Source organism: Coregonus lavaretus (genome assembly GCF_964263955.1).
Source record: "Coregonus lavaretus genome assembly, contig: HAP1_SCAFFOLD_4122, whole genome shotgun sequence".
In the NCBI taxonomy this organism is placed as follows: domain Eukaryota; kingdom Metazoa; phylum Chordata; class Actinopteri; order Salmoniformes; family Salmonidae; genus Coregonus; species Coregonus lavaretus.
Window position 1 is genome coordinate 42,501 of NW_028164798.1, and position 9,381 is coordinate 51,881.

The following is a 9,381-nucleotide window of genomic DNA, read 5'->3' on the forward strand; positions in this document are numbered from 1 at the left end:
AGTTTGTTGGTGATGTGGACACCAAGGAACTTGAAGCTCTCAACCTGTTCCACTACAGCCCCGTTGATGAGAATGGGGGCGTGCTCGGTCCTCTTCTTTTTCCTGTAGTCCACAATCATCTCCTTTGTCTTGATCACATTGAGGGAGAGGTTGTTGTCCTGGCACCACACGGCCAGGTCTCTGACCTCCTCCCTATAGGCTGTCTCGTCGGAGAGCGTGATCTCACAGTCATCCGGAACAGCTGATGCTCTCAAATCAAATCAAATCAAATTGTATTGGTCACATGCGCCGAATACAACAGGTGCAGACATTACAGTGAAATGCTTACTTACAGCCCTTAACCAACAGTGCATTTATTTTTAACAAAAAAAGTAAAAATAAAACAACAACAAAAAAAGTGTTGAGAAAAAAAAGAGCAGAAGTAAAATAAAGTGACAGTAGGGAGGCTATATATACAGGGGGGTACCGTTGCAGAGTCAATGTGCGGGGGCACCGGCTAGTTGAGGTAGTTGAGGTAATATGTACATGTGGGTAGAGTTAAAGTGACTATGCATAAATAATTAACAGAGTAGCAGCAGCGTAAAAAGGATGGGGTGGGGGGGCAGTGCAAATAGTCCGGGTAGCCATGATTAGCTGTTCAGGAGTCTTATTGCTTGGGGGTAGAAGCTGTTGAGAAGTCTTTTGGACCTAGACTTGGCACTCTGGTACCGCTTGCCGTGCGGTAGCAGAGAGAACAGTCTATGACTAGGGTGGCTGGAGTCTTTGACCATTTTTAGGGCCTTCCTCTGACACCGCCTGGTATAGAGGTCCTGGATGTCAGGAAGCTTGGCCCCAGTGATGTACTGGGCCGTACGCACTACCCTCTGTAGTGCCTTGCGGACGGAGGCCGAGCAGTTGCCATACCAGGCGGTGATGCAACCAGTCAGGATGCTCTCGATGGTGCAGTTGTAGAATTTTTTGAGGATCTGAGGACCCATGCCAAATCTTTTCAGTCTCCTGAGGGGGAATAGGCTTTGTCGTGCCCTCTTCACGACTGTCTTGGTGTGTTTGGACCATGATAGTTTGTTGGTGATGTGGACACCAAGGAACTTGAAGCTCTCAACCTGTTCCACTACAGCCCCGTCGATGAGAATGGGGGCGTGCTCAGTCCTCTTTTTTTTCCTGTAGTCCACAATCATCTCCTTTGTCTTGGTCACGTTGAGGGAGAGGTTGTTGTCCTGGCACCACACGGCCAGGTCTCTGACCTCCTCCCTATAGGCTGTCTCATCGTTGTCGGTGATCAGGCCTACCACTGTTGTGTCGTCGGCAAACTTAATGATGGTGTTGGAGTCGTGCCTGGCCATGCAGTCATGGGTGAACAGAGAGTACAGGAGGGGACTGAGCACGCACCCCTGAGGGGCCCCCGTGTTGAGGATCAGTGTGGCAGATGTGTTGTTACCTACCCTTACCACCTGGGGGCGGCCCGTCAGGAAGTCCAGGATCCAGTTGCAGAGGGAGGTGTTTAGTCCCAGGATCCTTAGCTTAGTGATGAGCTTAGAGGGCACTATGGTGTTGAATGCTGAGCTGTAGTCAATGAATAGCATTCTCATGTAGGTGTTCCTCTTGTCCAGGTGGGAAAGGGCAGTGTGGAGTGCAATAGAGATTGCATCATCTGTGGATCTGTTGGGGCGGTATGCAAATTGGAGTGGGTCTAGGGTTTCTGGGATAATGCTGTTGATGTGAGCCATGACCAGCCTTTCAAAGCACTTCATGGCTACAGACGTCAGTGCTACGGGTCGGTAGTCATTTAGGCAGGTTATCTTAGAGTCCTTGGGCACGGGGACTATGGTGGTCTGCTTGAAACATGTTGGTATTACAGACTCAGTCAGGGACATGTTGAAAATGTCAGTGAAGACACTTGCCAGTTGGTCAGCACATGCTCGGAGTACACGTCCTGGTAATCCGTCTGGCCCTGCGGCCTTGTGAATGTTGAACTGCTTAAAAGTCTTACTCACATCGGCTACGGAGAGCGTGATCACATAGTCATCCGGAACAGCTGGTGCTCTCATGCATGCTTCAGTGTTGCTTGCCTCGAAGCGAGCATAGAAGTGGTTTAGCTCGTCTGGTAGGCTTGTGTCACTGGGCAGCTCGCGGCTGTGCTTCCCTTTGTAGTCTGTAATAGTTTTCAAGCCCTGCCACATCCGACGAGCATCAGAGCCAGTGTAGTACGATTCAATCTTAGTCCTGTATTGACTCTTTGCCTGTTTGATGGTTCGTCGGAGGTCATAGCGGGATTTCTTATAAGCATCCGGGTTAGAGTCCCGTTCCTTGAAAGCGGCAGCTCTACCCTTTAGCTCAGTGCGGATGTTTCCTGTAATCCATGGCTTCTGGTTGGGGTATGTACGTACGGTCACTGTGGGGACGACATCATCGATGCACTTATTGATGAAGCCAGTGACTGATGTGGTGTACTCCTCAATGCTGTCTGAAGAATCCCGGAACATGTTCCAGTCTGTGCTAGCAAAACAGTCCTGTAGCTTAGCATCTGCGTCATCTGACCACTTTTTTATTAACCGAGTCACTGGTGCTTCCTGCTTTAGTTTTTGCTTATAAGCAGGAATCAGGAGGATAGAGTTATGGTCAGATTTGCCAAATGGAGGGCTAGGGAGAGCTTTGTATGCGTCTCTGTGTGTGGAGTAAAGGTGGTCTAGAGTTTTTTTTCCTCTGGTTGCACATTTAACATGCTGGTAGAAATTAGGTAGAACGGATTTAAGTTTCCCTGCATTAAAGTCCCCGGCCACTAGGAGCGCTGCATCTGGATGAGCGTTTTCCTGTTGATTTATGGCCTTGTACAACTCATTCAGTGCAATCTTAATGCCAGCATTGGTTTGTGGTGGTAAATAGACAGCTATGAAAAATATAGATGAAAACTCTCTTGGTAAATAGTGTGGTCTACAGCTTATCATAAGATACTCTACCTCAGGCGAGCAAAACCTCGAGACTTCCTTAGTATTTGATTTTGTGCACCAGCTGTTGTTTAAAAATATACACAGACCGCCACCCCTTGTCTTACCGGAGTCAGCCGTTCTATCCTGCCGATGTAGCGTATAGCCCGCTAGCTGAATGATATCCATGTCGTCGTTCAGCCACGACTCGGTGAAACATAAGATATTACAGTTTTTAATGTCCCGTTGGTAGGATAACCGTAATCTTAAGTCATCCAATTTATTTTCAAATGATTGAACGTTGGCTAATAGGATTGATGGAAGAGGCAGTTTACTCGCTCGCCGTCGGATCCTTACAAGGCACCCCGATCTACGTCCACGATATCTCCGTCTCTTCCTCACGCGAATGACGGGGATTTGGGCCTTGTCGGGTGTCTGTATGATATCCTTCGCGGCCGCCTCGTTGAAGAAAAAATCTTCGTCCAATACGAGGTGAGTAATCGCTGTCCTGATATCCAGAAGCTCTTTTTGGTTATAAGAGACGATGGCAGAAACATTATGTACAAAATAAATTACAAATAACACGGAAAAACACACATAATAGTACAATTGGTTAGAGGGCTGTAAAACGGCAGCCATCTTCTCCGGCGCTGTCTCTCTGATCATGCATGTTTCAGTGTTACTTGCCTCGAAGCGAGCATAGAAGTAATTTAGCTCGTCTGGGAAGGCTCGTGTCACTGGGCAGCTCGCGGCTGTGCTTCCCTTTGTAGTCTGTAATAGTTTGCAAGCCCTGCCACATCCGACGAGCGTTGGAGCCGGTGTAGTACGATTCGATCTTAGTCCTGCTTTGCCTGTTTGATGGTTCGTCGGAGGGCATAGCGGGATTTCTTATAAGCTTCCGGGTTAGAGTCCCGCTCCTTGAAAGCGGCAGCTCTACCCTTTAGCTCAGTGCGGATGTTGCTTGTAATCCATGGCTTCTGGTTGGGGTATGTACGTACAGTCACTGTGGGGACGACGTCATCGATACACTTATTGATGAAGCCAGTGACTGATGTGGTGTACTCCTCAATGCCATCGGAAGAATCCCGGAACATATTCCAGTCTGTGCTAGCAAAACAGTCCTGTAGCTTAGCATCTGCTTCATCTGACCACTTTTTTATTGACCGAGTCACTGGTGCTTCCTGCTTTAGTTTTTGCTTGTAAGCAGGAATCAGGAGGATAGAATTATGGTCAGATTTTCCAAATGGATGCGAGGGAGAGCTTTTTACGCGTCTCTGTGTGTGGAGTAAATGTGGTCTAGAGTTTTTTTCCCCTCTGGTTGCACATTTAACTTGCTGGTAGAAATGAGGTAAAAAGGATTTAAGTTTCCCTGCATTAAAGTCCCCGGCCACTAGAAGCGCCGCCTCTGGATGAGCGTTTTCCTGTTTGCTTATGGCTGTATACAGTTCATTGAGTGCGGTCTTAGTGCCAGCATCGTTTTGTGGTGGTAAATAGACAGCTACGAAGAATATAGATGAAAACTCTCTTGGTAGATAGTGTGGTCTACAGTTTATCAATATAACTCTACCTCAGGCGAGCAAAACCTTGAGACTTCCGTAGATATTGTGCACCAGCTGTTGTTTACAAATATACATAGACCGCCACCCCTTGTCTTACCAGAGGCTGCTGTTCTATCCTGCCGATACAGTGTATAACCCGCCAGCTGTATGTTATTCATGTTGTCGTTCAGCCACGACTCGGTGAAACATAAGATATTACAGTTTTTAATGTCCCGTTGTAAGTTGACCAATAGTATTGATGGCAAAGGCAGATTAGGGTGACATTGTGTTTGCTCTGTTCAAAAGTAGTGCACTATGTAGGGAATAGGGTACCATTTGGGACAGAGACATATTTTCAACCAATAAAGGTTCCATTGGTTAATCATTTCCATCATGTCCATTGTTACTGTGATTGTAGGAAAGAGGAACCCCAGAGGACCAGGGTAAGACATTCTGCATCTGAGTGTGCATTAATACAGCTTCAATACTTAAGCATTAATAACAATGTACACTACCAGTCAAAAGTTTTAGAACACCTACTCATTCAAGGGTTTTTCTTTATTTTTACTATTTTTTAACATTTTAGAATAATAATGAAGACATCAAAACTATGAAATAACACATATGGAATCATGTAGTAACCAAAAAAGTGTTAAACAAATCTAAATATATGTTATACTTGAGATTCTTCAAATAGCCACCCTTTGCCTTGATGACAGCTTTGCACACTCTTGGCATTCTCTCAACCAGCTTCATGAGGTAGTCACCTGGAATGCATTTCAATTAACAGGTGTGCCTTGTTAAAAGTTAATTTGTGGAATTTATTTCCTTCTTAATGTGTTTGAGCCAATCAGTTGTGTTGTGACAAGGTAGGGGGGGTATACAGAAGATAGCCCTATTTGGTAAAAGACCAAGTCCATATTATGGCAAGAACAGCTCAAATAAGAAAAGAGAAACGACAGTCCATCATTACTTTAAGACATGAAGGTCAGTCAATCCGGAAAATATCAAGAACTTTTAAAGTTTCTTCAAGTGCAGTCGCAAAAACCTTAAAGCGCTATGATGAAACCTGCTCTCATGAGGACCGCCACAGGAATGGAATACCCAGAGTTACCTCTGCTGCAGAGGATAAGTTCATTAGAGTTACCAGCCTCAGAAATTTCAGGCCAAATAAATGCTTCACAGAGTTCAAGTAATAGACACATCTCAACATCAACTGTTCAGAGGAGACTGTGTGAATCAGGCCTTCATGGTCTAATTGCTGCAAAGAAACCACTACTAAAGGACACCAATAAGAAGAAGAGACTTGCTTGGGCCAAGAAACACGAGCAATGGACATTAGATCGGTGGAAATTTGTCCTTTGGTCTGGAGTCCAAATTTGAGGTTTTTGGTTCCAACCGCCATATCTTTGTGAGACGCGGTGTGGGTGAACGGATGATCTCCGTATGTGTATTTCCCACCGTAAAGCATGGATGAGGAGATGTTATGGTGTGGGGGTGCTTTGCTGGTGACACTGTCTGTGATTTATTTAGAATTCAAGGCATACTTAACCAGCATTGCTACCACAAAATTCTGCAGCGATACACCATCCCATCTGGTTTAGGCTTAGTGGGACTATAATTTGATTTTTAACAGATCAATGACCCAACACACCTCCAGGCTGTGTAAGGGCTATTTTACCAAGAAGGAGAGTGATGGAGTGCTGCATCAGATGACCTGGCCTCCACAATCACCCGACCTAAACCCAATTGAGATGGTTTGGAATGAGTCAGACCGCAGAGTGAAGGAAAAGCAGCCAACGAGTGCTCAGCATATGTGGGAACTCCTTCAAGACTGTTGTAAAAGCATTCCAGGTGAAGCTGGTTGAGAGAATGCCAAGAGTGTGCAAAGCTGTCATCAAGGCGAAGGGTGGCTATTTGAAGAATCTCAAATCTAAAATATTTTTTGATTTGTCTAACACTTTTTTGTATACTACATGATTCCATACAGTGAAGGAAAAAAGTATTTGAACCCCTGCTGATTTTGTACGTTTGCCCACTGACAAAGAAATGATCAGTCTATAATTTTAATGGTAGGTTTATTTGAACAGTGAGAGACAGAATAACAACAACAAAATCCAGACAAACGCATGTAAAAAATGTTATAAATTGATTTGCATTTTAATGAGGGAAATAAGTATTTGACCCCCTCTCAATCAGAAAGATTTCTGGCTCCCAGGTGTCTTTTATACAGGTAACGAGCTGAGTGCTCCTAATCTCAGCTTGTTACCTGTATAAAAGACACCTGTCCACAGAAGCAATCAATCAATCAGATTCCAAACTCTCCACCATGGCCAAGACCAAAGAGCTCTCCAAGGATGTCAGGGACAAGATTGTAGACCTACACAAGGCTGGAATGGGCTACAAGACCATCGCCAAGTAGCTTGGTGAGAAGGTGACAAAAGTTGGTGCGATTATTCGCAAATGGAAGAAACACAAAATAACTGTCAATCTCCCTCGGCCTGGGGCTCCATGCAAGATCTCACCTTGTGAAGTTGCAATGATCATGAGAATGGTGAGGAATCAGCCCAGAACTACACGGGAGGATCTTGTCAATGATCTCAAGGCAGCTGGGACCATAGTCACCAAGAAAACAATTTGTAACACACTACCCTGTGAAGGATTGAAATCCTGCAGCGCCCGCAAGGTCCCCCTGTTCAAGAAAGCACATATACAGGCCCGTCTGAAGTTTGCCAATGAACATCTGAATGATTCAGAGGAGAACTCGGTGAAAGTGTTGTGGTCAGATGAGACCAAAATCTAGCTCTTTGGCATCAACTCAACTCGGCGTGTTTGGAGGAGGAGGAATGCTGCCTATGACCCCAAGAACACCATCCCCACCGTCAAACATGGAGGTGGAAACATTATGCTTTAGGGGTGTTTTTCTGCTAAGGGGACAGGACAACTTCACCGCATCAAAGGGACGATGGACGGGGCCATGTACCGTCAAATCTTGGGTGAGAACCTCCTTCCCTCAGCCAGGGCATTGAAAATGGGTCGTGGATGGGTATTCCAGCATGACAATCACCCAAAACACACGGCCAAGGCAACAAAGGAGTGGCTCAAGAAGAAGCCCATTAAGGTCCGGGAGTGGCCTAGCCAGTCTCCAGACCTTAATCCCATAGAAAATCTGTGGAGGGAGCTGAAGGTTCGAGTTGCCAAACGTCAGCCTCGAAACCTTAATGACTTGGAGAAGATCTGCAAAGAGGAATGGGACAAAATCCTTCCTGGTGGCCAACTACAAGAAACGTCTGACCTCTGTGATTGCCAACAATGGTTTTGCCACCAAGTACTAAGTCATGTTTTGCAGAGGGGTCAAATACTTATTTCCCTCATTAAAATGAAATCAATTTATAAGATTTTTGACATGCGTTTTTCTGGATTTTTTGTTGTTGTTATTCTGTCTCTCACTGTTCAAATAAACATACCATTAAAATTATAGACGGATCATGTCTTTGTCAGTGGGCAAACGTACAAAATCAGCAGGGGATCAAATACTTTCCCCCCTCACTGTATGTGTTATTTCATAGTTTTGATGTCTTCACTATTATTCTACAATGTAGAAAATAGTAAAAATAAAGAAAAACCCTTGAATGAGTAGGTGTTCTGAAACTTTTGACCCTGCCTCTCTGTTACAATAACCCTGATGGTCAACTGCCCTCTACGTCTAAGCTCACCCCAACAGTCCCAAAGTACTCTCTGGCCCTGCCAGAATGGCCATTCTCTCCTCTCCTCTCCTCTCCTCTCCTCTCCGCTATGTACAGGTAGCTGGGTCTCCTAACCCCGTTGCCATGGTTTCTTCCCCCTCTTCCCCACGCTCAGTGATCTCCTCTGTGTTTGTGTGCATGGGGCAATTGCCTATTTTCTACCATGTTCCCTCTCTGAATACTCTCAAATCTATGGCTGTGTTGCTACATGTTTTGGTAGTAAAATCCATTTCTAAACCTTGCGATTGTACATGGAAATAGAAAGTACACTTTTTGTCCTGGACCTAATGAATTTTCTATATCTATATGAGGAGGTGGTAGGCAGCAGACATATGCTAAAAGAGGAGGTATGGATGATGTATCTATTTTCCTCATTAGTGCATGACAACACATATGAGTAGTTTGTGTGTTGACCACAAGGGGTCAGTCTAGTCTTGTGCATTAGCCTTGTAGCTCTTACCGGAGCTACATACTGTATTTATATATGTTCTAAATACATGGTTCTGGGTCTTACTACTGCTCTGCGCTACGGCATGTGGTTTTCTTACACTCACACATCCTCATTTCTATCTCAATTACATTTCCTACAACATGCATCAGGCAGAATGCTGTGGAACAGAGAACAGTTAAGCTATGAATCAATAAACAGTGCTCTTCTCATTAGCTATGCATGGTTATACTGTCTTGGCTGTAAGATGTGTTTAGATTCAACCACCTTCCTACAGTAGCACATCCTTCTTTCTCATTATTTCATGGTGTATGTGTGTGTGTGTGTGTGTGTGTGTGTAAGCGTATGGCTGTGATGATGTCATGTTTTCCCCAGTATCCTGTCGTAGCCTCTCCTTACATCACCGTCAGAATCCCCCAGCCCAGATATTCTAAAGAAAATTCTGTCTCAGCTTGTACTCAATCATACCTCCCGAGTCGTATGTGATTGTTACCTCTGACATGTAGAGGAAAGAGGAGGAGGTAGAGAGACAGAAAGACAGGGATGATAGAGTGATGATGAAGTGAGAGTTCCATCAAGGGCTAATGGAGGAGGACATGAGTAACTAGGATAGGGCTAATATGACACACACACACACACACACACACATACATGCATACACACACACACACATACATACATACATACATACACACACACACACACGCACACACACACACGTACAC